Source organism: Coregonus lavaretus (assembly GCF_964263955.1).
Source record: "Coregonus lavaretus genome assembly, chromosome: 16".
NCBI classification, from domain to species: domain Eukaryota; kingdom Metazoa; phylum Chordata; class Actinopteri; order Salmoniformes; family Salmonidae; genus Coregonus; species Coregonus lavaretus.
This window is the reverse complement of record NC_140003.1, coordinates 26,250,748-26,272,332: the sequence shown is the minus strand read 5'-3', so window position 1 is coordinate 26,272,332 and position 21,585 is coordinate 26,250,748.

Sequence of the window (21,585 nt, the reverse complement as noted above, 5' to 3'; positions counted from 1 at the left end):
TAAATACTTTTTTCCCCCACTGTAACTCTGGGTCTTCCTTTCCTGTGGCGATCGTCATGAGAGCCAGTTTCATCATAGAGTTTGATGTTTTTTGCGACTGCACTTGAAGAAACTTTAAAAGTTCTTGATATTTTCCGGATTGACCTTCACGTCTTAAAGTAATGATGGACTGTCATTTATCTTTGCTTATTTGAGCTATTCTTGCCATAATATGGACTTGGTCTTTTACCAAATAGGGCTATATTCAGTATACCACCCCTACATTGTCACAACACAACTGATTGGCTCAAACACATTAAGAAGGAAAGAAAATCCACAAATGTACTTTTAACAAGGCACACCTGTTAATTGAAATACATTCCAGGTGACTACCTCATGAAGCTGGTTGAGAGAATGCTAAGAGTGTGCAAAGCTGTCATCAAGGCAAAGGGTGGTTACTTTGAAGAATCTCAAATGTAAAATCTATTTTGATTTGTTTAACACTTTTTTGGTTACTACATGATTCCATATGTGTTATTTCATAGTTGTGATGTCTTCACTATTATTCTACAATATAGAAAATAGTAAAAATAAAGAAAATCCCTTGAATGAGTAGATGTGTCCAAACTTTTGACTGGTACTGTAAATATTTAAAATAGTATATATATTTTCAAACAAAAAATATATGGGGGATTGGAAATGATGCAGATAATTACATTGATAGAAGCCACAATCTATCTGCAATAGTAAAGCTGATCTACCCCCTAAAACAGAATAAAATAAAATGGAGGTTGTGTCCCAAATTACACCCCAGTATTTAGGTCTCTGGTCAAAAGTAGTGCACTATATAGGGAATAGGGTGTCATGTGGGATGTAGTGTGATCTCCTCTGGTGAACACATGTTACTGTCATCACCAAATTACCACAGGGGCGTGCTGTGACACATGAGAGAACACTCATCATAGTCATACAGTAGCTTACTGTGTAAGGTTAGTACTGGAGCACCACAAGAAATGGAACAAAAACCTTCAATTTCTCTAGTCCACTGCACAGTTATTTTCCTGCGTCACACGTCACACTCTAATTCCAGTGTCTCCTTCATGGTTCTGCTGGCTCATGGCCAGGGGCGGGTGAGAGAGAGAGTGCGAGAGAGAGACAGAGACAGAGAGAGGGTGAGAGAGGGTGAGAAGTAGAAAGACAGCGCCAAAGAGACAGAGAGAGGGTGAGAGAGGGTGAGAAGTAGAAAGACAGCGCCAAAGAGACAGAGCCATAGAAAAAGGGAGAGACAGACTGAGATAAAGAAAGAGAGAGGGAGAAAGAGAGAGCACTCCCCCATTCTCAGTAGCAGCAGAGTGAGTGACTGATAAAAGGCTTTTGTGGCTGTGAAGAGTGCAGGCCGCAGCATCAAACCCTGGCTTCCCATAGGAATAGCATGTCGTTTTGAAGCGAGGCACAGAACCCATCCTCTATGTCACATTACATTACACTCCAGACCTCAGCTCTACTCATCTTTTCAATGGAACTATTTTTCTGCCTCGCCTGTCCCAGGTTTTGGGGTCATACTCATTATTCCTTAAATGTTGATGGAGTGTACTGTATAGTGCAGAAGAGGTCAAAAATAGGTTTTAACATTTCATGATGCTATTAATTTTCTATGATTTTGAGACTATACTGTATATAGTTCGAATTATTTGCATGAATACAGCGTTGTGATGAGATTGGAATATAATAGAGAACTTGGCACTTCCCAATACAAAGATCAGATTTATAAATACACTTTAATGTAGAGTAAAATGTATGCTTCAGGAAATGCTCTGTGGATTGGCAGGTACCCACAATGTAGAAATGACCTATTGTCACGATCGTTGACGAACGGGACGGACCAAGGCGCAGCGTGATATGCATACATGTTTATTTATATTGAATAAACACCACGACAAAACAACAAATAAAACGAAACGTGAAGTCCAAGGTAGACAAACAACATACCTCACACGGAACAAGATCCCACAACTAACTAGTGCCAAAAGGCTGTCTAAGTATGGCCCCCAATCAGAGACAACGAGCGACAGCTGCCTCTGATTGGGAACCACACCGGCCAACATAGAAATAGACATACTAGAACATCAACATAGAAATATACAACATAGAACATACACACCCTGACTCAACATATACGAGTCCCTTGAGTCAGGGCGTGACAGTACCCCCCCCCCCAAAGGTGCGGACTCCGACCGCGCCACATAAACATAACAGGGTAGGGGCCGGCTCCGGGCGTGACCACCACTTACTCTCCACCTCCCTGTTGCACCCCTGGTCTGGTCTGGACCTCGGCGCGCTGCTTCCCCTCTCCTTCCTCCCACGAAGTACCAAGCCCTGTCTGGACCCTGGTGTGGGAGACCCCGAACCTGGAGAGGGGCTGACGTCTGGGTCTGGACTGGAACCGCTGACTGGAGCTGGACCCGACGACGGTGGATCGAACTGCTCTGGCTCCGGAGTGGAGCCGCTGACCGGAGCTGGATCAGGCACCGGTGGAGCGGACTGCTCTGGCTCCGGAGTGGAGCCGCTGACCGGAGCTGGACTGGACCCCGGTGGAGCGGATTGCTCTGGCTCCGGAGTGGAGCAGCTAACCGGAGCTGGATCAAGTACCGGTGGAGTGGACTGCTCTGGCTCCGGAGTGGAGCAGCTGACCGGTGCCGGACCAGGCACCGGTGGGACAGGCACGGGCCGTGCCGGACTGGACACACGCACCACTGGCTTGGTGCGAGGAGCAGGAACAGGCCGGACCGGGTTGGCGACGCGCACCACTGGCTTGGTGCGAGGGACAGGCCGGGCTGGCGACACGCACCACTGGCTTGGTGCGAGGGACAGGAACAGGCCGGACCGGGCTGGCGACGCGCACCACTGGCTTGGTGTGAGGGGCAGGAACAGGCCGGGCCGGGCTGGTGACGCGCACCACTGGCTTGGTGCGAGGGACAGGAACCGGCCGGACCGGGCTTGCGACGCGCACCACTGCCTTGGTGCGAGGGACAGGAACAGTCCGGGCCGGGCTGGTGACGCGCACCACTGGCTTGGTGCGAGGAGCAGGAACAGGCTGGACCGGGCTGGCGACGCGCACCACTGCCTTGGTGCGAGGGACAGGAACAGTCCGGGCCGGGCTGGTGACGCGCACCACTGGCTTGGTGCGAGGAGCAGGAACAGGCTGGACCGGGCTGGCGACGCGCACCACTGGCTTGGTGCGAGGAGCAGGAACAGGCCGGGCCGGGCTGGCGACGCGCACCACTGGCTTGGTGCGAGAAGCAGGAACAGGCCGGGCCGGGCCGGGCTGGCGACGCGCACCACTGGCTTGGTGCGAGGAGCAGGAACAGGCCGGGCCGGGCTGGGAACACGCACCACTGGTTTGGTGCGAGGAGCAGGAACGGGCCGGACCGGACTGCGAAGGCGGACTGGAGGTCTGGAGCGGAGAGCTGGCACAACCTGTCCTGGCTGGCTGCCCACTTTCGCACTACACATGCGGGGCGCTGGCACAGGACGCACTGGGTTGTGCACGCGCACTGGCGATACAGCTCGTAGAACAGGCGCAGGATATGCGGGACCGAGGAGGCGTACTGGAGACCAGGAGCGTTGAGCCGGCACACCCAGTCCTGGCTGAATGCCCATCTTCGCACGACACGTGCGTGGTGCTAGCACAGGACGTACAGGACTGTGCCGGAACACTGGCGACACAGTACGTAGCTCCGCATAACACGGAGCCTGCCCAGTCACACTCCTCCTCGCGTGAGTACAGGGAGTTGGCTCTGCTCTACCTCTAGGCTCCGCCAACCACCCTTTTAGCCCCCCCCCCAACATTTTATTGGGGCTGTCTCTCGGGCTTCTTCCTCGGCCGGCGCCTTCCGCGTTGCCGCTGCTCCTCTCTATACCGCGCCTCCACTGTCTCCTCCCAAGGACGGCGATCCATCCCGGCCTGAATCTCCTCCCAAGTCCAGGATCCCTTACCGTCCAGGATCTCCTCCCAGGTCCAGGCTGTCTGCTCCTGGACACGCTGCTTGGTCCTCGTTTGGTGGGATCTTCTGTCACGATCGTTGACGAACGGGACGGACCAAGGCGCAGCGTGATATGCATACATGTTTATTTATATTGAATAAACACCACGACAAAACAACAAATGAAACGAAACGTGAAGTCCAAGGTAGACAAACAACATACCTCACACGGAACAAGATCCCACAACTAACTAGTGCGAAAAGGCTGCCTAAGTATGGTCCCCAATCAGAGACAACGAGCGACAGCTGCCTCTGATTGGGAACCACACTGGCCAACATAGAAATACACATACTAGAGCATCAACATAGAAATATACAACATAGAACATACACACCCTGACTCAACATATACGAGTCCCTTGAGTCAGGGCGTGACACCTATGGTCAGGCACATATGGCGCATGCAGCTGCTTATAAATAAAAGTCTCACTCTTAAAAGGATACTTCGGGATTATCTACTTCCCCAGAATCAGATAAACTGGTGGATACCATTTTCATGTCTCTGTGTCCAGTATGAAGGAAGTTAGAGGTAGTTTCGCGAGCCAATGCTAACTAGCGTTAGTGCAATGACTGGAAGTCTATTGGTATCTACTAGCATGCTTTAAATGTTGAAAACCAGAATGGGCCCTTGTAGTTTCCCCTTTATTAGGATACTGATTATAATGTAAGTAATGGCTTACTGCCAGTCGTCTATTTTGGTGTCCTGAGCTATAGCACAATGTAGCCCAATGCTCCATGGCCTTTCTCAATGCCACAATGTCTAATGGATTGGCTTAATTAATCAATAACATTATTGATCCATATACGTACATACAGTAGGCTGGGACAGCATATGCAAGACCTTCCACTTTAAAGGAGTATTCAACTTTATTTTTTTTGTATTATCTTTTACCAGATCTAATGTGTTATATTCTCCTACATTAATTTCACATTTCCACATACTTCAAAGTGTTTCCTTTCAAATGGTATCAAGAATATGCATATCCTTGCTTCAGGTCCTGAGCTATAGGCAGTTAGATTTGGGTATGTCATTTTAGGCGAAAATTGAAAAAAAGGGTCAGATCCTTAAGAGGTTAAATCAGATCTCGTACGACAACAGCTGCATCGTCAGTTCTGTTTGGTTCAAGAGAAAACGTCTTGAAGAGTTGATAGTACAGAGGAACATCAACTATAAGGATAATTATGACTAGACGGAGAAAGCATACAGGAACTGCTAAACGTGACTTTTTTCTCTGCAACCATCTCAAACATCTCTCGGACGGAAAACAATTTATACACTCTTAGAAAAAAAGGTGCTATCTAGAACCTAAAAGGGTTATTCGGCTGTCCCCATAGGAGAACCCTCTGAATAACCCTTTTTGGTTCCAGGTAGAACCCTTTTTGGTTCCAGGTAGATAACTTTTGGTTTCCACAGAGGGTCCTACCTGGACACAAAAAGGGTTCTTCCTGGGACCAAAAAGGGTTTTCCTATGGGGACAGCTGAAGAACCCTTTTGGAACCCTTTTTTCTAAGAGTGTAGGCACTTGTCAGGCATTACTAATCAAACAATCAATCAATCATCAATATATAATTTATGTTTTGTGCTTGGATGTGGACAGCATTTGTGTACACACGTTTGTGTCCCTGGGAAGTTGGGAGCTATCACTCAACTTCCTATTGTAATGGTGTAATAAGTGCACCCCTCCTCATCGACTGATTGTGATATGTGACTATAAGCCACTATTTTCACAAAAACGGTCAATTTACAACAAAGCATGTCTTAAAAGGCCATCCAGTATGCCATTCAGTTAGCGTCTTATCCAACGTTCATTCATCTTCAGGGACGTGTGTCAACAAACAATTTGAAGAGCAGAGATCAGAGGAGTGGAGTGACACTAGCTCATATGAGGAAACAGTAAGGAATATGCTTTTTCTGGCATCAGTGAAGTGTTGTAGAGAGGAAGTGAAGCAGAAAGGTTACAGTCTGATGGGCAGGAGAACACTGTCTCTATCTGCTACAAGAGCCCTTTACAACACTCAAAGACACAATTAGCCTCGATGAGCCAAAGAGCCTCATCCCTGTCTCTAATTCAATTTATAACCAGCAAATATGATTGTTATGCTGATTTCAGACAGAAAGATTCCCTGTTTGATTGTTTTCCAGTTGTAATGGAGTCACAGTTGACTATCTGTACTGTCCTCCCCCCAGGCTCTACGGATATTCAACTGAGGTTACTTCCTGCCTCTAGCCCGGTACCAGATCTGTTTGTACTGTATAGCTAAACATTTTGGGGACCAGGCTATCCTGCCACTGGCTCTGAATGACAAACACATTTTACATTGTCAGGTAAATGTTATCAATTGTGATGGATTTCACATTTCTTGAAATGTTTTCAAATAGTATTTGAACCCAGGTCTGGTAGCTAACGTTTTCTGAAACAAGGGGTTGTGAGTACAGTACCAGTTTGGAAGGAGGGCACAGGGCTGATCAGACAACCTGGGTGCGCCCCAAATGGCACCCTATGCCCTATGGGCCATGTTCAAAAGAAGTTCACTATAAAGAGAATAGGGTGCCATTCGGGACTCAGCCACTATCTCCTACTATCTCTCTCACTGCCCATGCCTGTAGAAGATACTCAGCAGAATATTTAATCACACAGGGAAATATCCATTGAGTGGTTTTTCTGTAAGAGCACATCATATGCTCACTACTGTTTAAATATCTTCAGGAGGTGCATTTAGTTTTTCTACTCCAGGCTTGCATTTTACAGTATGCTACATACTGACTCCAACTAGTGATAGAGATGCGTGTTCTGTACAGTACGTAGAAGTATACAGAAGTGTATTGTAACAAATCAATCCATTGCAAACTAAAACAAATGGTTAGTTTATAGTTAGAACACTGCTGATAGGATAGAAAGGGCTGGATGTTTCCTTTTGTCTACGTCCCATATGACACCCTATTCCTTATATTGCAATAGGACTCAACCTTTTGGGACTCAACCTTTTCTGTATTAGGTTGGGGTGTGGTTAAGATAAACAAATGTTAGGTGAAGCTGACAGAGTAATGTGTTTATGTTCCATCGCTCTTATCACACACAAACAGACACACACAAAAACAATATTGCCTTTCCATTTGTCACTGTGTGTGTGCAATAGTATTTAGATGATTTTAAATGATGTGTTACGTCAACCTGAGTCTAGGATGGAAACTGTGCTCTGGTCCTGTTTCCACCCCTTGGTAAATTAACTTTTCATGTGGCCGACCGTTATTGATGACTCTTGCACTTCCCCCAGTCTGACTTCATTACAGTATCTGTGTCCAAAATGCCACCCTATTCCCTACATAGTGCCAGAGCCCATTATAGTGCACTATGTAGGGAATAGGGTGCCATTTGGGATGCTGAGAGTAGCTTTTTAAAGCTCATGCCTAATACTGTATAACCATGTCAGGAAGGACATTTTAGTCATATAAAAGTAGTCTAATAAGGTTCTAGAGAAGACTGGATATGTTTCTCCTGCCAATGCATTGAATGGTATCCCTGGGCATGTAGTCAGTCAAAACTGGTAAACTGGTTTTGTAAGAAAAATCATTGATTAATTAAATTCCTCTGGGCATGTTTAAATCATTATGTAGTTGGGTTTCATATTTTTCTTCTCACAAGGTTATCATTGTTTTATTACATAAAGTCACACATGCATTCTCACAGCTCAAGAATAATGTTTTTGTCTTATACAAAAAAATTGATGTCAGGATAGGCTATTCTTAGTCCGGGGACCCACACACTTTGAAAGAAAGGTGCTATCTAGAACCTAAAAGGGCTCTTCGGCTGTCCCCATAGGATAACCCTTTGAAGAACCCTTTTTGGGTTCCATGTAGAACCCTTTTACATGGAACCCAAAAGGGTTCAACCCGGAACCAAAAATAGTTTTCCATGGACCAAAAAGGGTTCTCCTATGGGGACAACCGAATAACCATTTTGGAACCATTCTTTCTAAGAGTGCACCCAAGCTATCAATGACTAGCCCATCCTAAAATTCAGCACACAGCGCACACATGTCTTGTTATGAAATGAATTATCATAGTCTATTCAAACAAACACCATTTTATTCTTAGTGGCATATCTTTCTATTGTAATCGTCTACAGAATGGTGTTTTCTTCTACAGTACTGTGTTGGTTCCGTCCCAAATGGCACCCTATTCCTTATATAGTGCCCTACCTGGTCTAAAGTATATACTATACTATATAAGGAGTAGGGTGCCATTTGGGATGCAGCCTCCGTGTTCTCTGTAGGAGAGTATGAAAATGTATGCAGTCACTAACTGTAAGTCGCTCTGGATAAGAGCGTCTGCTAAATGACTAAAATGTCAATGTAAAATGAGAACCAGTTTGTTTTTATTCATCCATCCCTTTAAAGACAGGGAACAAAAGGAAACTACTGCAATGAAAGGTACCCATGGAAAACTGAAAACCAATAAGGGGAAGAAAAATCTATGTAGTATCTATTCAGATTGCATCTCCATTCTCCATTTTCTTTATCTTTATGTTGCTGGAACACTGCTCCCTCAGCTGGTCATTACAACATACCTAAAACCAATTCTCAAATGATAATAAGTACAAAGAAATAGGAGTGAGTAATAAGAAGGATTGTGTGAAAAGGTTTTATTAAATCATGGTGGGAAACAGGATTTTCTCTGTAAGTGTGAGATGAGGGTATTCTAACCCAAAACCAAAGGTACATACATCCCAAATGGCACCCTATTCCCTATATAATACACTACTTTAGTAGGGTCAAAAGTAATGCATTATGTAGGGAACAGGGTGCCATTTGGGACGCAGTCAAGAGACCAACCAAGCTCTTGAGAAAATTGCTCAAAAACACAACCCGCTTCCTTCCTGTAATTCAAGGTCAGAGGTGAGGTCTGACTGGTTCGGCAGTTTGCTTTGTTGCAACCGAGTAATTATATTTCTATAGTTACAACATTTTAAAAAATTACCCAGTGAATTCCATGAATTCCATGAATTCCTGGACCTCCTCAGTATTCCATTCCATGAGTAGAGGAAGTATAGAGAACAACAGACAGTATGAGGGATGGGGGTATGACAGTAAGAAATATGGATGTAGATCGGACCAATAAATACTAGTCCAGAGACAGGGAGGGGACAGATGCATTAGTTTAATCCGCTTTCAGAAAGGCTGGGAGGCTGGTTGGCTGTGCCAATAGGCAGAGCCTTCTTTAGGATCCTCCTTGAAAAGTACTGAGAGGGATATAGAGCAAGATTTAAATGGGGGCTGGTTTAATGTAAACAATTACAACTCATGTCTACAATATGTCAGGGCCCGGATTCATAAAGCATCGCAGAGAAGGAGTGCTGATCTAGGATCAGTTGCCACCTGTCTATAGAATCGTATTCATTATGATCTTCAAAGAAATTATGATCAAAAAGGCAAAACTGATCCTAGATCAGCACTCCAAGTTTTAGACACTTTATGAATGTGATTTCTAAATATAATGAATAGAACCGGAGCATAATGAGTGCAAACTGAGAGTAGCTCAGTCCATATGCTAATATCTTCTCTTATAATTATGTGGACTTAGGCTATAGTGTACACTATGGGTGATATGTGATCACTGGCCCAAAAACAACCACTTGACAGAATGATTTATAACACAAAACAAGACACAGAATATGGAATATTCAATGCATAACTCACAAAGGTAGGAGAAAAGCAATCAACCATTTTCTTCTGTCAATCAATTAGAGTTTGTCTGTTGGATGGAGAGCAGTTGTCAGAGAGAGAACGTCCTGATGAGTCGGCCCTCAGAGAAAGTAAATATGTGTCTTCAGTCTGAGTACCCTGGTCCTCTATAAATCTGTTGATAAGGGTTGGATGCATGCAGATATGGGAGCAATAACATTTACCCATCCACCGCAAAGGCCCTGCTACCCTTTCTTCTGATGCAGTGTGCATCGGTAAAGCCATCCATCAAACTGGTCTATTCATGGGCATAAAACATCTATCCTAGGCCACAGCAATAGCTCTTGGTTTCTGAAGCTATGTTATTTTTTTCAGACTCTTTTTGAATGTGGAATCTTTTTTAGTTCACAAAGAATGAACCATTTGCATGTATTCCATTTGGAGGTTGCATTGTGTAAATAATATATTTGATTACTGGTTACTGGATGTGAACTTTATCCTATGCATTTTGTATGCTGCTACCTTTTTCCTTTGCCTGCTTCTACAATGATGATAGCACTGGAGGCTTGTGAGGGAGGACAGCTCATAATAATGTCTGGAATGGAGTGAATAAAATGGCATCTCATCACATGGAAACCATGTGTTTGATACCATTCCATTGATTCCTTTCCAGTCATTACTATGAGCCCATCTTCCCCAATTAAGGTGCCACCAGCCACCTGTGGATGATAGTAATATTGTCTGCTGTGCTGATTCCTTGGGCAAGCACATTGAATTAACGTAACTATACTGTGTATCAGGACTGATATGCACAGATAAAGAAGCAGGTAAGAGGGAGTGAGTTTCTTGAAGTTAGATTGGAGTAAAAATACGTTGACCAAATACAGGATTGTTTTCTATATTTTATTTATTTTTTATTTTAATTATTTCACCTTTATTTAACCAGGTAAGCCAGTTGAGAACAAGTTCTCATTTACAACTGCAACCTGGCCAAGATAAAGCAAAGCAGTGCGATAAAAACAACAACACAGAGTTACATATGGGGTGAAAAAACATAAAGTCAAAAAATACAACAGAAAATATATATACAGTGTGTGCAAATGTAGCAAGTTATGGAGGTAAGGCAATAAATAGGCTATAGTGCAAAATAATTACAATTAGTATTAACACTGGAATGATAGATGTGCAAGAGATGATGTGCAAATAGAGATACTGGGGTGCAAAAGAGCAAAATAAATAACAATATAGGGATGAGGTAGTTGGGTGGGCTAATTTCAGATGGGCTGTGTACAGGTGCAGTGATCGGTAAGGTGCTCTGACTGATGCTTAAAGTTAGTGAGGGAGATAAGAGTCTCCAGCTTCAGAGATTTTTGCAATTCGTTCCAGTCATTGGCAGCAGAGAACTGGAAGGAATGGCGGCCAAAGGAGGTGTTGGCTTTGGGGATGACCAGTGAGATATACAGTGGGGGAAAAAAGTATTTAGTCAGCCAGCAATTGTGCAAGTTCCCCCACTTAAAAAGAGGAGAGAGGCCTGTGATTTTCATCATAGATACACGTCAACTATGACAGACAAAATGAGGAAAAAAAATCCAGAAAATCACATTGTTGGATTTTTAATGAATTTATTTGCAAATTATGGTGGAAAATAAGTATTTGGTCAATAACAAAAGTTTCTCAATACTTTGTTATATACCCTTTGTTGGCAATGACACAGGTCAAACGTTTTCTGTAAGTCTTCACAAGGTTTTCACACACTGTTGCTGGTATTTTGGCCCATTCCTCCATGCAGATCTCCTCTAGAGCAGTGATGTTTTGGGGCTGTCGCTGGGCAACACGGACTTTCAACTCCCTCCAAAGATTTTCTATGGGGTTGAGATCTGGAGACTGGCTAGGCCACTCCAGGACCTTGAAATGCTTCTTACGAAGCCACTCCTTCGTTGCCCGGGCGGTGTGTTTGGGATCATTGTCATGCTGAAAGACCCAGCCACGTTTCATCTTCAATGCCCTTGCTGATGGAAGGAGGTTTTCACTCAAAATCTCACGATACATGGCCCCATTCATTCTTTCCTTTACACGGATCAGTCGTCCTGGTCCCTTTGCAGAAAAACAGCCCCAAAGCATGATGTTTCCACCCCCATGCTTCACAGTAGGTATGGTGTTCTTTGGATGCAACTCAGCATTCTTTGTCCTCCAAACACGACGAGTTGAGTTTTTACCAAAAAGTTCTATTTTGGTTTCATCTGACCATATGACATTCTCCCAATCCTCTTCTGGATCATCCAAATGCACTCTAGCAAACTTCAGACGGGCCTGGACACGTACTGGCTTAAGCAGGGGGACACGTCTCGCACTGCAGGATTTGAGTCCCTGGCGGCGTAGTGTGTTACTGATGGTAGGCTTTGTTACTTTGGTCCCAGCTCTCTGCTGGTCATTCACTAGGTGTCCCCGTGTGGTTCTGGGATTTTTGATCACCGTTCTTGTGATCATTTTGACCCCACGGGGTGAGATCTTGCATGGAGCCCCAGATCGAGGGAGATTATCAGTGGTCTTGTATGTCTTCCATTTCCTAATAATTGCTCCCACAGTTGATTTCTTCAAACCAAGCTGCTTACCTATTGCAGATTCAGTCTTCCCAGCCTGGTGCAGGTCTACAATTTTGTTTCTGGTGTCCTTTGACAGCTCTTTGGTCTTGGCCATAGTGGAGTTTGGAGTGTGACTGTTTGAGGTTGTGGACAGGTGTCTTTTATACTGATAACAAGTTCAAACAGGTGCCATTAATACAGGTAACGAGTGGAGGACAGAGGTGCCTCTTAAAGAAGAAGTTACAGGTCTGTGAGAGCCAGAAATCTTGCTTGTTGGTAGGTGACCAAATACTTATTTTCAACCATAATTTGCAAAAAAATTCATAAAAAAATCCCACAATGTGATTTTCAGGAAAACATTTTCTCAATTTGTCTGTCATAGTTGACGTGTACCTATGATGAAAATTACAGGCCTCTCTCATCTTTTTAAGTGGGAGAACTTGCACAATTGGTGGCTGACTAAATACTTTTTTTCTCCACTGTACCTGCTGGAGCGCAGACTACAGGTGGGTGCTGCTATGGTGACCAATGAGCTAAAATGAGGCAGGGATTTGCCTAGCAGTGATTTATAGATGGCCTGGAGCCAGTGGGTTTGACGACGAACATGTAGTGAGGACCAGCCAACAAGAGCGTACAGGTCACAGTGGTGGGTAGTGTATGGGGCTTTGGAGACAAAACGGATGGCACTGTGATAGACTACATCCAATTTGCTGAGTAGAGTGTTGGAGGCTATTTTGTAAATGACATCGCCGAAGTCAAGGATCGGTAGGATAGTCAGTTTTACGAGGGCATGTTTGGCAGCATGAGTGAAGGAGGCTTTGTTGCGAAATAGGAAGCCGATTCTAGATTTAACTTTGGATTGGAGATTCTTAATGTGAGTCTGGAAGGAGAGTTTACAGTCTAACCAGACACCTAGGTATTTGTAGTTGTCCACATACTCTAGGTCAGACCCTGCATTTAGTTTTACTAGTGTTTAAGAGCAGTTGGAGGCTACTGAAGGAGTGTTGTATGGCATTGAAGCTCGTTTGGAGGTTTGTTAACACAGTGTCCAATGAAGGACCAGATGTATACAAAATGGTGTCATCTGCGTAGAGGTGGATCTGAGAGTCACCAGCAGCAAGAGCGACATCATTGATATACACGGAGAAAAGAGTCGGCCCAAGAATTGAACCGTGTGGCACCCCCATAGAGACTGCCATAGGTCCAGACAACAGGCCCTACGATTTGACACATTGAACTCTATCTGGTAAGTAGTTGGTGAACCAGGCGAGGCAGTCATTTGAGAAACCAAGGCTATTTAGTCTGCCAATAAGAATGCGGTGGTCGAAAGCCTTGGCCAGGTCGATGAAGACGGCTGCACAGTACTTTCTATTATCGATCGCGGTTATAATATTGTTTAGGACAGGGGTGTCAAACTCAAAAAAATCTATTCCCAAGTGGGCCGGACCGAAAAAATCATGGTATATATAACTTAAAAACAACAACTTCAGATTGTTTTCTTTGTTTTAATACGATCAACATACAACATAAAGCTAGAGCCTGAGGACAGTGTGTCCAAAATAGTACAAGCACAACATCACTATTAATCATAAAACACGTCAAGTTTATTTGAAAATTCTAAAGAAAAAGAACACACAAACACACAATGCCTCAGTGATTAACATAACTGTTTCACAGATCACAGAACTATATCAGGGTGTCATTTCTCAGGCAGAAATGTAGATAAAAATAATGAAATCCTGTTCCCCAAACAAGTGCAAGAACCACAGAGTCAAGAATAGGTTAAATATACAAATAAAATAAAATCAATTAAAAACAATAGCATATCAACATAAAAACATATAAACATAAATCTGAAAGCGTTGCTCAAACTCCCGTAACAGTCCAGTTATTTTATCTTTGAACCGCTTCATGTCTGCCACATGTTGGGTCGCGCACACATTTTTCAGACAGCGGAAGTGAGCTGCATCACCACCGGCAAGTTGCGTCTCCCACAATGACAGCTTCAACTTGAAAGAACGTATGCTGTCATAATACTGCGTGACAACTTTGTTGCGCCCTTGCAGCTGTTTGTTCAAGTTATTCAGGTGCTCTGTAACATCCACCATAAATGCAAGGTCCGGCATCCATTCTGCGGAATGAAATTCTAACACTGGTTTGCCCTTTTCTTCCATGAACTGTTCAATTTCTTCTCGTAAATCAAAGAAACGCCTCAGCACAGCACCTCGGCTTAACCATCTTACCTCAGTGTGGTATGGCAGGCCATAGATGTGGTCTTTCTCTCTGAGAAGGCTGTCAAACTGACGGTGATTCAGGCTTCTGGATCGGATGAAATTAACAGTTTGGATGACCACCTTCATGACGTTATCCATCTTTAATGACTTGCAACACAAAGCCTCCTGGTGCAAAATACAGTGAAAAGTCAAAAAATCACGTCCTCCATTTGCAGATTGCACTTTCTCTCTGAACTTTGTCACAACGCCTGCTTTTTTCCCGATCATTGAGGGCGCACCATCTGTAGCCAGGCTGACAGCGCGGGACCAGTCCACTCCGACCCTGTCCAGCACGCCGACGAGTGCGGTAAAAATATCAGCTGCTGTCGTTGTATCTGTCATCGGCACCAACTCCACGAACTCCTCAGTGACGGTCAATGTGTCATCAACTCCGCGGATGAAAAAATGGCCAGTTGTGCAACATCTGTAATGTCCGTGCTTTCATCAATTGCAACCGAAAACGCAATAAATGACTTTACTTTTTGCTTCAACTGGCTGTCCAAATCCACTGAAAGATCGGAAATCCTGTCTGCAACTGTGTTTCTTGTCAGGCTGATATTTGCAAAAGCCTGCCGCTTTTCAGGGCACACAATCTCTGCTGCCTTCATCATGCATGTTTTTACAAATTCACCCTCACTAAATGGTTTTGAAGCCACTGCGATTTCATTAGCAATGAGGTAGCTAGCTTTCACTGCAGCATCACTGATGTCTCGGCTGTGAGTAAACACAGACTGCTGTTTCTTCAGACCCGCCAACAGTTCATTCACCTTCTCTCATCTCCGCTGTCCTTGAAAGTTGTCATATTTGTCGGCATGAAGACTCACATAGTGGCGACGAAGGTTATATTCTTTCAGCACTGCAACATGCTCTGAACACACCAAACATACAGCTTTCCCATTCAATTCCGTGATTAAATAGGATGACCATTTTTCTTGGAACACTCTGCACTCTGCGTCCACTTTTCTCTTTTTTGACAGAGACATATTGGGGCAATGAGGGTGCCAAAGCACATAATGTTAAAAGTAGAAGCCGTAATAAATATCGCGGGCAAAACAAAGTAGCTCATTGGCTGCACTTGCGTGACCTACTTGCTCTGCCCCGGTATAAACAGTTTGCTTGCTTAACACAATTGCTATTGCGCCATCCAGTGGACGCAATTGGAACAGCAGTTTATTTTATTGAAAAATTGCAGCGCATTTTTATACTTAAAAAAAAAAAAAAAATTTTTTTTTTTTTTTTTGTCAAAATCATCTCGCGGGCCGGATTAAACCCGTTTGCGGGCCTGATCCGGCCCGCGGGCCGTACGTTTGACACCCCTGGGTTAAAGCAAACGCTAAAAGATTTCAAATAGTATTTGAACCCAGGTCTGCTGCTCTGTCTCCAAAGACTGATTCAGCACCCCACACACTGCTGCTAGGAGACAGAGAGAGGCTGTTGAGTTCATGTCACCATTCATTGATTTTAATGAAGCCTCTGTTTTTAATACCGCAGTAGAGGTGAAGTGGCAGAAAAGGCCTGAGCCTGTATTCAAAAAGTCCCAGAGTAGGACTGCTGATCTAGGACTGATGATCTAGTTTTGTCTTTCAGATGATAATGAATAAGATGACATGGACAGGAGGGACCTGATCCTAGATCAGCACTCCTGCTCTGAGACGCTTTGTGAAAACAGGCCCTGGACTATAGAGTATTGTCGCACATAATAAAGAACTCACCCTGGTTTCGTGCCAACACAATTCTGTATAAACTCAAACATCTGATATCGACTTATCTAATGGACTTGGATTGATTCGCCATAGACATTTGCTTCAAGTCTTTAGCTGCTTGATAAGGCAGGCAGCAGGGAGAAAGAAGCAAGGAGAAAGAGAGGAAGGAAAGAACGAAGGAAGATCTCCAAAGGCCCAGCTTAAACAGCGGTGCAACGCGTGGGAGGGGGGAGTGTGCTACTGCACTGCACAGGCAGCCAGGGGCCAATCAGATTGATTATCACCGCGTACAGGGTCAAAGGGTGTCTGATATCGGTGTAATGTATTCTATGTAATTATGCCATCCCCTGAGGATAGGGACAGAGAGCTCATCTCTTCGCCTGCCTTTGATATAGCAGACTCCAGCAAGCTCCTGATGTTTCCACAACAAGCTAACTGGATCTAATGAGGGAGGAGTTAGAGGGAAATAAAGCTCTCGTCATTATGGTTATAAACAAGGAAGTGTTGCACAGCATGATGGTGGATTTCAATGGTGGGTTTATCATTGAACGTAAATGGATTATGTGTAAGACTGGGGTTAGATCCCACGTCATTAGACTGTTAGCTTAGTCATTAGCCTAGTCATTGACTTGGGGAGGCAACACGATTGTTCAGGTCTCAGGCATGGTTACTGATCAAATGAACGTGGACCAAAACAACTTCTGTTACATTTGCAAAATGAATAGAAAATGGGGGCTTTCACTCCCTATCAGCTGCATAGATTTTTTTGCAAAAATATCTAACTTCTTGGTTTCCGCTTTCTGTGGGTTAAATCAATGCAATGAGCGCGCTCCCATTCACTCTAATGAGAGCTATGTCAAGGTCCATGCAAATAACTCCAATAAATCCATAAAAAGTAGATGATGCTGGTGCATGTCTCCCGAGTGGCGCAGTGGTCTAAGGCACTGCATTGCAGTGCTAGCTGTGCCCCTAGAGATCCTGGTTCGAATCCAGGCTCTGTTGTAGCCGGCCGCGACCGGGAGACCCATGGGGCGGCGCACAATTGGCCCAGCGTCGTCCAGGGTAGGGGAGGGAATGGCCGGCAGGGGATGTAGAGCATGGCGTTTGCAACGCCAGGGTTGTGGGTTCGATAAAATAATGTATGCGCTAACTGTAAGTCGCTCTGGATAAGAGCGTCTGCTAAATGACTAAAATGTAAATGTAAATGCATGATTGCAAGACATTTGTCACTAAATCAGCTGTTTTATTAAAGCACATTTTGTGTTATTAAAAATCTCTCTGTATGTCTCTCACCACTGTGCATTCAGAGGAAAAACTAGTTCCGTTTATGGGAATGCATCATAATGCATTTAGTTTTATCCCAAATGGCACGTTAGTCCCTATTTAGTGCACAACTTTTGGCCAGAGCCCTATAGTGAATATATAAGGAATAGTGTGGCTACAGTGTAATGGGAAGAGTGTGCGATTTGAGACACAGATTTAGCCTCAATGTGTTGCTTTCTGTCAGAAGTCAACAATTTAAAATCTAACCATTGGCTCCCATAATGCTTTAAGATGCCGATGATCATGGACTGGCTCCTTGGTAATCATCGATCCCCATCCTCTCTCTCTCTCTCTCTCTCTCTCTCTCTCTCTCTCTCTCTCTCTCTCTCTCTCTCTCTCTCTCTCTCTCTCTCTCTCTCTCTCTCTCTCTCTCTCTCTCTCTCTCTCTCTCTCTCTCTCTCTCTCTCTCTCTCTCTCTCTCTCTCTCTCTCTCTCTCTCTCTCTCTCTCTCTCTCTCTCACCCTGTCCTTCGTCTCCATCCCTCCTCCTAGCTCCCTAATGGGGCAGATTTGCTGGGGGTTCATCTATGTGGCTCTGAGTGGGGATTTGATTTGGTAGTGGAATGAATGGGTGAGCAGGAGGATTGAAGGGAAATGGTGGGGGACCTGATGACCTCATTAAAACATGTCACTGAGGAAAAGGCCCAAATGACAGGCACCCTATGCCCTAAAGAATGCACTATTTGTGACTAGGGCTCTGGTAAAAAAAATGTCACTGTACAGGGAATAGGGTGCCATTTAGGACACAGACAAAATATCAGACAGCAGGAAGAGATGGCTACTGTGGTAACGAAGCTACTGTGGTAACGATGGGGATGCTGCAGTCAGACTGGTAGTAGAAGATTAATTAATTATTATCATGGGGTGAAACATAGTGGACTTTTCTTCCCACTGTCATTAGTGGCAGAATGGCGAATGGGATAAAATGAATATACGGAATGAAATAATGTCCAAAAATGTATATTAGTAACTCTTAAGAGTTCCTATGAAAGTGGAAGTGGGAAAATGAGGTAATTGTGTGACAGCAGCTGCAGGTAAATCCTATAAAGGCATATTGAACCAAAATTGTTTACATGTTTTGCAATTTCCTGGCAGGAAGGCTGGACTTCCATGTGATTAATCAATACATTAGCACCTACTTACCCCTCCTCTCCTTTGTGCTACCCCATTTAATGACACTGGTCCCACTTTACCTGTTTTTTTCTAGAGCCACTAATGAAAGTCTGTATTTGCCATTCATTTGGAACGCATACAACACACAATAAATGGTTCCTGGAGGATCCTTCAGGATAATTTAAAGTTACAAAAGGAACCTTAAGGTTCCTGTAATTTAAGGTTAAAAAAATTACCTGTAGGTTCATTTAATAACCCATACTCTGCTATCAAACTGAACTTAAATCTACAACTGTACATGGTCGTTACTCTGCATTTAAGATGGGAATTGCCAGTATAGATTCGTCTTACTTAGAATATACACTACCGGTCAAAAGTTTTAGAACACCTACTCATTCAAGGGTTTTTCTTTATTTTTACTATTTTCTACATTGTAAAACAGGTTTGCCGTGTTAAAAGTTAATTGGTGGAATTTCTTTGCTTCTTAATGCATTTGACCCAATCAGTTGTGTTGTGACAAGGTATGGGGGGTATACAGAATATATCCCTATTTAGTAAAAGACCAAGTCCATATTATGGCAAGAACAGCTCAAATAAGCAAAGAGAAACAACAGTCCATCATTACTTTAAGACATGAAGGTCAGTCAATCTGGAAAATGTCAACAACTTTGAAAGTTTCTTCAAGTGCAGTAGCAAAAACCATCAAGCGCTATGATGACACTGGCTCTCATGAGGACCGCCACAGAAATGGAAGACCCAGAGTTACCTCTGCTGCAGATAAGTACATTACAGTTACTAGCCTCAGAAATTGCAGCCCAAATAAATGCTTCACAGAGTTCAAGTAACAGACACATCTCAACATCAACTGTTCAGGGGAGACTGTATGAAACAGGCCTTCATGGTCAAATTGCTGCAAAGAAACCACTACTAAAGGACACCAATGAGAAGAAGAGACTTGCTTGGGCCAAGAAACACTTGCTGGTGACACTGTCTGTGATTTATTTAGAATTCAAGGCACACTTAACCAGCATGGTTAACACAGCATTCTGCAGCGATATGCCATCCCATCTGGTTTGGGCTTAATGGGACTATCATTTGTTTTTCAACAGGACAATGAGCCAACACACCTCCAGGCTGTGTAAGGGCTATTTTACCAAGAAGGAGAGTGATGGAGTGCTGCATCAGATGACCTGGCCTCCACAATCCCCCGACCTCAACCAAATTAAGATGGTTTGGGATGAGTCGGACCGCAGAGTGAAGTAAAAGCAGCCAACAAGTGCTCAGCATATGTGGGAACTCCTTCAAGACTGTTGGAAAAGCATTCCAGGTGAAGGTGGTTGAGAGAATGATAAGAGTGTGCAAAGCTGTCATCAAGGCAAAGGGTGGCTATTTGAAGAATCTCAAATATAAAATATATTTTGATTTGTTTAATACTTTTTTGGTTACTACATGATTCCATATGTGTTATTTCATAGTTTTGATGTCTTCCCTATTATTCTACAATGTAGAAAATAGTAAAAAATTAAGAAAAACCCTTGAATGAGTAGATGTTCTAAAACATTTGACCGGTAGTGTATTAAGTCAAAATGAAAATCACCAAACTTTGTCAACATGACCCGGCAGTCGTAATTAATGTTATTCTGTTTGTAAGTGGCAGGTTATCATTCTTCATGCTAATGCTTGATATTAAGCTAATGATGTGGACTGGATGCTGAACATCTGATTGTTCCTGGTTTTGCTGATAATCAATTAGAGTGTGTTAGTGGTGCAAATGGCCTCCCCACACTGCACTCTGAGAGAGAGAGAGAGAGAGAGAGAGAGAGAGAGAGAGAGAGAGAGAGAGAGAGAGAGAGAGAGAGAGAGAGAGAGAGAGAGAGAGGAGAGAGAGAGAGAGAGAGAGAGAGAGAGAGAGAGAGAGAGAGAGAGAGAGAGAGAGAGAGAGAGAGAGAGAGAGAGAGAGAGAGAGAGATCCCCTTCAGGGACTGTTCACACAAGGAAAACCAAATCAAACCAAACCTCTCTATCTCTCCTGAGGCCTTTCATCCCTCCATCTCCCACCTCTATCCCCCTGGATGGTGAAGTGATGAGAATCGGAAGCCCTGGGGGCTGTTGAACTCTAGGCGGTGTCTTTGAGAATCAACAATGTAGGAAACACAATCATTTTCATACCACTCAACTACCATTCTGCCTCTGTCGCTCACTGCAATTCGGCACAGCGCCTGTTCAGCTTCACAGCTTGAACCAAACCAACAAATAGGAATCTCACTGCGAAAGCTGTACTGCATAATAATACAGTCCCATGAATGAATGCAGAACCCAAAACATGTCTACAAAGTTACGCAGTGGCTCAGTTTGTCATTAGCTTTTATGGTTGATCAAAAATTAGGTTTTCTGATACTGTCACTGCAGGGCTTGTGGATGGATGCCCAATGGCTTAGAATACAATGTATTAATAAGTAGCAAACAGCAAGGAACCATGGTAATACTCAGATTAGCCGCAATATTCTATGGGTACAGCAAGACAATCATGTCAGCCACAGTACCAATTTTAGCGCTGCATTGTGAATGTTGAAACACTAACTCTAGAAAATCAAGAAGAAGTTAATTATACTGATTATAATGTACTTCCTTACTTTACACTGACATCAGACATTAGAAAGAGAGAGAGAACGAGAGGGAGGGATTGAGCAAAGGAAAGAGAAAGATCTGTAAAGAATTTTCAAAGCTTTATCACACTCTAAAAAGCTCAATAATTCCTTCTGTTTATCCACAGAAAAGCATTTGGCACAACTTCCTGCACAACTGGGAAGTCAAGGGCTGGGATGCTCCAGGCTGATACATTTTCCTCTGTATTTAAAATTTTCCCTAGCAGGGCAAATTACGCAATG